This window comes from Cupressus sempervirens, chromosome 4 (genome assembly GCF_028749045.1).
Source record: "Cupressus sempervirens isolate cs-2001-9-10 chromosome 4, ASM2874904v1, whole genome shotgun sequence".
Lineage (NCBI taxonomy): Eukaryota > Viridiplantae > Streptophyta > Pinopsida > Cupressales > Cupressaceae > Cupressus > Cupressus sempervirens.
Window position 1 is genome coordinate 541625288 of NC_143121.1, and position 7442 is coordinate 541632729.

Here is a 7442-nt window from a genome sequence, read left to right on the forward strand (position 1 = left end):
AAAACCAACTTTCAAAACTTCCTTGACCAAGCCTAACTACTCCCTATCTCTCGCACGAGGAAGTGCACTAGTCTCAATTTTTGCAGGAGACCTTGCATCGCTGCATGCAAGAAAGTGCATGGCTCCACGTGAGGATTCACTGCACACAATGTGAGGATTTGCATCCTTGTGCGAGGAAGTACATTCTCACGTGAGGAACTACCTTTCCACATGAGAAAACACATTAGTTTGACAATAAAGCATAAATAAAATCATAAAAACATGAAAACCTCCACACCAGGGAATACCAGATCTATGTAAACCAAGGAATGAACACTCAAGTGCATAAACAACAAGAAAAGAGGAACATCTATCCATCTAAACCAAAGCAATAAAGAACGTACTAAAAGCAACATCGCAATGAACCTAAGCAACATCACAATGTACAGAAATAACATCTCAATGAAAAAACAACTAACTAAGTACGTGGTTCCTCCCAACTATCAATAGCATCATAAGACCATCATGGATCCTAGTTATCCCCTGTGCATAACATCCCAAGCCACCTATCAGATCATCAGTACTATCGTAATAGGGATGTCACTACTAAAACATGCTACAAAATAAGCATAAGGAAATCTAACATGCTAGTAGTAAAGCATAAGATAATCCTTCAAGTAGATAACATCACCTATCACATTTTGATCATCATAATGAGGAAATCTAACATGCTAAACCAATAAGCAATAGATAATCCAATATAGCAATTCACATCATCTAGTCATATGCTAAACATCATAATATGAGAATGCATCAAATAAAAAAACATCATCTAAATATGATATCCAAGCATTCCAATGAAATCATAAATCACAAGAAAGCATACTCCAAAACTTGAAGCATAAAGTGAATACATCTAGCAACAGTCGCACTAAGATAAAAGACCATCTCTGTACACTGGTCCCTAGCAATGGTGAAGGTAGCTATGCCTCCCAACCACGTGACACTCATAGGTCCACACCCACCTTTTTGATGGAGATAATGATCCAACCACAAACACACACAAAATAATCATCCATGGCTAACACTCATGCCAAACAGTATGATAGCTATAACCAAGAACCTAAGACAATGCAAAGAGTATAGGTCCTAGTCAGACACTCAAAAGACTACTAAATAGGGGCTAACATCATGGAGAGTCACTTGGCATCCAAAAGCCCAAGCTCAGATTACATGTGGCAACACTCTCAAGGGACTCCCTTGGAACCATCACATGAATGCAGAACTTTTCATTATCTTAAGATTTATTAACAGTCACACATTTTATTTAGTTATCACTTATTTAAAGCTTCCTAACCTCTACCATACCTATGGCATCATGATTTCTAAGAGGTGGGATAGAAGCCCCCTCCATATGCTACTATACCCTACCCATGCTCATCCTACAACAAGTGCTCGTCGACATGCATACTCCCATCCCAACCCCAATGATCATAACTTCTGGCAAGTCCATGGAAGGGTAGGTCCCACAGGTCACCCGGTAGATATGTACGCGCACATACTCATGTGTGCCACACCACCATCATGAAGATCAAAGCATAAGGACTAGATAAGAATACAATGCAAAATATAACACCCAACTGAAAGCAACATAGGAGGATGGATTCTACACAAATACCAAAGCCAATAAAACCATACATCATGAAATCACTCAATTGGCCTCAATCTAGGAGTATGGATTGTACACAAATCCCAATGATGCAACAAGGCCAAACATCATGAACACACTCAACCAGCCTCAATCTGAGAGTATGGATTCTACAGGAATCCTAGTGTCCACAAAACAACAAGGGTCTAAAAAAAACCATAACATCAGGTATAAAATCACTCAACCGAATACAATGTTAGGAGTATAGATGTGACATGCATCCCAATGCAAACACAAAAGTGCAAAAAAGGTCTAACTAATATCCAAATAGATAATCCAGGTCCATGACTCAACTCATCTCAAGAAAACTCAAGAAAATAGGGTGGCACGCAAAATGAGGTAAAAACCCCAAATTTTGAAAAAAATCTAAAATTAAAACCCATTTGGCCTTTGGGTACAAAAACCCAAAAATCCAAAAATAATCAAGTTCAAACACCATATGCAAAAATAGTCAGCATAACAATACAAAACCCCAAACCCTCAACCTAAAAAATAGGGAAATGCTCATACGTGCCCAATTGGGTAGAGCTAGCATACAAAAACAGAGGGAAACACTATTTCTTAGTCTCCAAACAAATAGCTACCAAAAACAGAAGCAGAAATAGAGCTGAAAAAATAAAATGGGAAAGCCCTACCTCATAGCCAAAAGGGCAAAATAGGAATCTAAACCATAAAATAAATAGCTCATAGAGGTAGCTGAAAATTACGGCAATCCAAGGTTTCTCTAAGTTGGATCCAACGAGCCCAATCTCGCAACGATCCCATGCCTGTAGCTCCCACAATGAATAAAATAGTAAATCTTCATGAAGAGGATTTTGGGTTTTACTCTCCAACTTTCTAATTCAAAAGTGAGAAGTGAGGAATTAAATTCCTTTTTGGATACTTATTCACTTTTTGAGTGAATAATCGATTAGGAAAAATAACCAGCCAACCTAGTTAAACTCCGAATTGACCAAAATAAAAATAGGTTATTCCTATAAATAGGAATTCATCTATGGAAAAGCTGCCAAAAATTAAAATAAATCAATTAAAAAGCCTAAAAACTCAAAAACACATAAATTTCCTTAACAACTTTCATGACAAAGTGAACCTCTAAATGCACAAACACACTTTTTGTTCTAGTCACATAATGCAAATGAGTTCAGATTTAATAATCATAGAAAGGTTTAATTAAACAATTAAAATAAGGTACATTGACTATATAGGGACAACATTGGTAAAATATGAATAGTTGAATCACTAACTCCATGTGCCACTACCAGGGATATAAATCCTACACACTAAACAACATGATCAAGTGCAATTGCATATAATAACATAGCCGAAGCAATAAATGTATTAAATCATCTAATTTAACCATTTATTTAATTATATCAAAATAATCTATTTACATCACACACATTTGCATAAAGCATAACAATGCAAGAATGAAGTAAATAGCCATTGCATTAAATCCATCTCATAACATAATTAGAGATATCTCCAAATACCAAATAACTAGATATCATTATAAAACATGCTGTCATCTGAAATGGCATCATCATGCAATATGATCAACTAAGTAGCATAGTATTCTAACGTCTATGATATTGAAATTAAAGTATAACATCTAACCCTCAGGTCATATCACATGTAAAACATAACATAAGCAACTAATATCTCTTGGATCCAAAACGTAACAAGGTAAATATCTGTAGCACATAACCAATGAATCCAACATGGACAATCCATTTCTAACTATTAAACATTTAATAATTGTTGTGTAAATAACATAAAAAAGGACTTGAAGCACATAAGCAAACAGCGTCATAAACATGACTAACCATTGCTAGAGGAAACTAGTCCAATGTAGCATGGTAAAAGTACATAGTGCAATCTCTGCACACATCTCAGGGTAATCATGAAACAACCTTATGATACCACATTAATCCTAGTAACCACTAGCACAAACCTCAACGAACCATAAATCACATCATAATCTCATAAATCAGTCATAAGCATAATCAAAGCAACTGATATAGAAGCATACATCAAATCACCTCTATGGTGTAGACCACTCATGGTCACAATCATGATCCAACACAACAAAAGATCAATAAAGTTGGATCCCTCTGGATGACTTACAAAAGTCAAATGGAAGAGGCACTACATCATCCCCCCCCCAAAGACTAGGCTTACTCATGTAAGCCTAAAATCTAAGAATAGAAACCAAAACACACCAAAAACTAAAATCAAAAGTGAACAATAGGGATGACTCACAAAATCCTTCACAAGTCCAACTAAATCACTCCCACATTCTCAAACCATCACATGAACACCCAAATAGGTCAACCACAAGAGAAAGGTGTCAAACTAACACAAGGTCCTCCAACAAGGAACCTTATATGTGCTAGGAAAAACCCATCTAGCTAAAAAGTCAACAATACAAGGTAGGGAAAAAGTCACTTTACCTCATCCACAAGTGCCCAACTATGATATGCAACTACCACGTGACCACAAAATTAGGTCAACACACTATGCAGTTCCAACAAGAGTTGGAATCATGGGGAATAACCATCCCACATGGATATATCATCACAATGATAGGTGTAGCACAATAGGGTACATCCAATTTTCCAGGTCCAACATCAGTGTCATATTTGGGGGATAATATTGATGATCTACCTCTTCTTCTTGATGCAACACCACCTTCTTCAGTTATCATGAGGGCTCCATCTAACCCTCTTATTCATTCTCTATGTGATCGATTGTTATAGGTTGAATTTATTATGGATACTTATGATTAGTAGTTGCAGAGGGTTTCTTGATCAGTTGAGCAAACAAACAGTTCTTTGAGATAGGTTGTTTATCCAATTGAGTAGGTTTTAGAGTCATCACTTATCCATGGGATTCTTCCACACATAGCAGAAGCATCTCATTTGTACCTTTGGCATTATTTCTTCCTAAGGGGAGGAACACCATTCTGCAGTCTTGGATCATCTTCTTCATTAGAGCAGTCACTGGCAAGCATTCTTCTTGTTGGGGGGGGGAGCCTATCCTATCTCTCTTCCTCTTCTCATTTTTCTCTTATGTATATACTGGATGTATGTCATAATGAGGGGGTCTTTATTACTCTATCCATCCATACATCATATGTGCTTTTCATCTCTCTTTTTGGGGTAGGGTTTTTACCATGAGATTTTCCCTCTTTCTCTGCTTTATGAGAGATTGCATTTTCATTATGTACATGGGTACCTAACATGGCCTAGTAGTCAAGACCCATCTTGCATTTCATCCTAGTTTTCATAAGCTTAAGGGCATTCCCCTATGTTGCACTTAAGGGAGGGTGTTGGTGTAAATAAGTATTTACTATTTACACTTTACTTAAGTTTATTTAGGTTAATGCATTATTTTATTATTTTTAATTATTTTATTATTTATTTAGGTGATACACTTAAGAGTTTGTGTACTCTCATGAGTTGTCATGTTGACAACATAGAAGTACACAACTCTATTTCAGCACATGGTGTCTAAAATACTAGAGTTTGCATCATTCACTGAGTTGTCATATTGACAACACAATTATTCGCACTCCCTTTTTAGCACATGTTGTCTACACCATTGTAGGCTTATCCTCTCATCATCGCACTTACTTCCTTGCTTAATTGAGGATAACCCATATCTAGTGGATATGTGCCTGGTTGTATGACTTATCATGTTGTTGACTTCTATGTATTCTAGAAGCTCTCCAAAGGCCTTTATATATAGGCCCTCCTAGTGTACTTTCATATGGCATATCAAATGAATATATCATCATTCTGATCATACTCTCTCTTTGGTCTATTGTTGTATTTTTGTTTAAGTTTCTTGGTCTTGGATGAATTCTACCGTAAGAAAAATTCTTATAGAATGGAAGGTTGAATCATGTAAATCATTTGATAAACATTTGTATAGTTTGAAACATGATCCTAGAGCATGTTATGAGAGATCGTATGCATACTTGTTCAAAATTGGTTTTGAAAAAACAAATGACAACAACAATTTGTATTTGAAGAATGAATCTGAGAGCCAAATATTGTTGGTTGAAATGTTTGTAGATGACATCATTTTTGGAGGAAAAAATGAATTGTGTAAATCATTTGATCATGAGATGAAGACAAAGTTTGAACTTTCTATATTTGGAGAGATCAAATTCTTTTTTGGCCTAGATGTATATCATATGAAGAAAGGTATCTACACTACACAATCAAATTATATCAAAGAGATAATGAAAATTTTGGTATGTAAGACTTAAGACTAGTTGGAACCACTATGTCGAACGAATATAAAATTTCTAAGAATGATTGTTCTAAAGAGGTGAACCAAACATTATATAGGTAATTGATTGTGTTAGGATTAACCTCAAATAGAAATAATAGTTACATGCAAATATAACCAATATCAAAAAATAATAGATTGTACATAAGAGAACACAAGACCCCAAGATTTAATGTGGTTCACCTAATCCTTAGGCTATGTCCACCAACAAGAAGTCCAATATTATTATGATCTAGTGATTACAACCTGATTACAATTTGTAATCTCTTACAACTCAATACTACCACAAGAACCTATTTTCACATCACACATTATGAAAATCCCTAATCCTAAGAATTTTTATACAATATTTTTTTCACTTACAAAATTAGGGCTATAATAATATAAAAGTAGTAGCCAACACCTTTTACAATATAAGGTCATTTTTGGCTTTGGGAGTGTTTCCCCCAAAATCTCCTATGAGGGTGTTTCCCCTTGACCCCACCCTATACTACGATAGGCAGCACACCTAGGGCACTACCCCAGGACCCCACAAGGGCACTGCCCCTTGAACTCATCTTGGGAGAGCTGCCCCAAACCCTTATAGAAAATAATCTAGAGGGAAACCATGTTGAATAAACCTCTAAGTCTAATAAGGCTCCGCATTGCAACAATCTCCCACTTGGAGACTAATCATACTCCACAATAATAACCTCCCACTTGGAGACTGATCATAGCACTGCTAAACATGTATCTCCTATTGGAATATCAAACCACCTGGACTCTACTATTATTTTTATTTTTTCAATCTAGAAGACCAACTGAAGCTAAATATGAGTTCAAATTCTCCCTTGTTATTACCATGGTAAACATATCTATTGGATTATCATTTGTATGTATCTTCTCCAACTTTAACTATCCATCATCCAAAATTGATCGAATGAAATGTTATCGTAACTATATGTGTTTTTTCTTTGAATGCAAAGCTGAATTCTTTGTAAGATGAATGACACTAGCTATATGTGAATAAATAATTATCCTTCTAAGGGTGTTCCAATTCTTCCATGAAGAACTAAAGCCATATCATCTCCTTGGTTGCCTTTGTAGTGGATAAAGCATTAACCTTCTGCAACCTAGAAACCTAGCTCGCTACTACCCCACTAATAGTAAATACATAGCCTATAGTACTCCATCTAGTATCAATATCCTATGCCAAATCTAAATCAACATAGCCCTATAAATTAGTAGTGGAGCCCCTAAAATGTAGACACTTACTAGTTATTTCACTCAAATATCTGAATATCCATTTAACTGCATTCTAATGCTCAAGCCCTTGATGACTCATATACCTACTAACAACTCCCACTACATGTGCAATATCTCTCCTTATACATACCATAGCATACATCAAGCTTCCTACAGCTAAAGCATAAGGTATTTTAGACATCTTATCCTCCTCTTCTTGTGTCTTGGGACACAT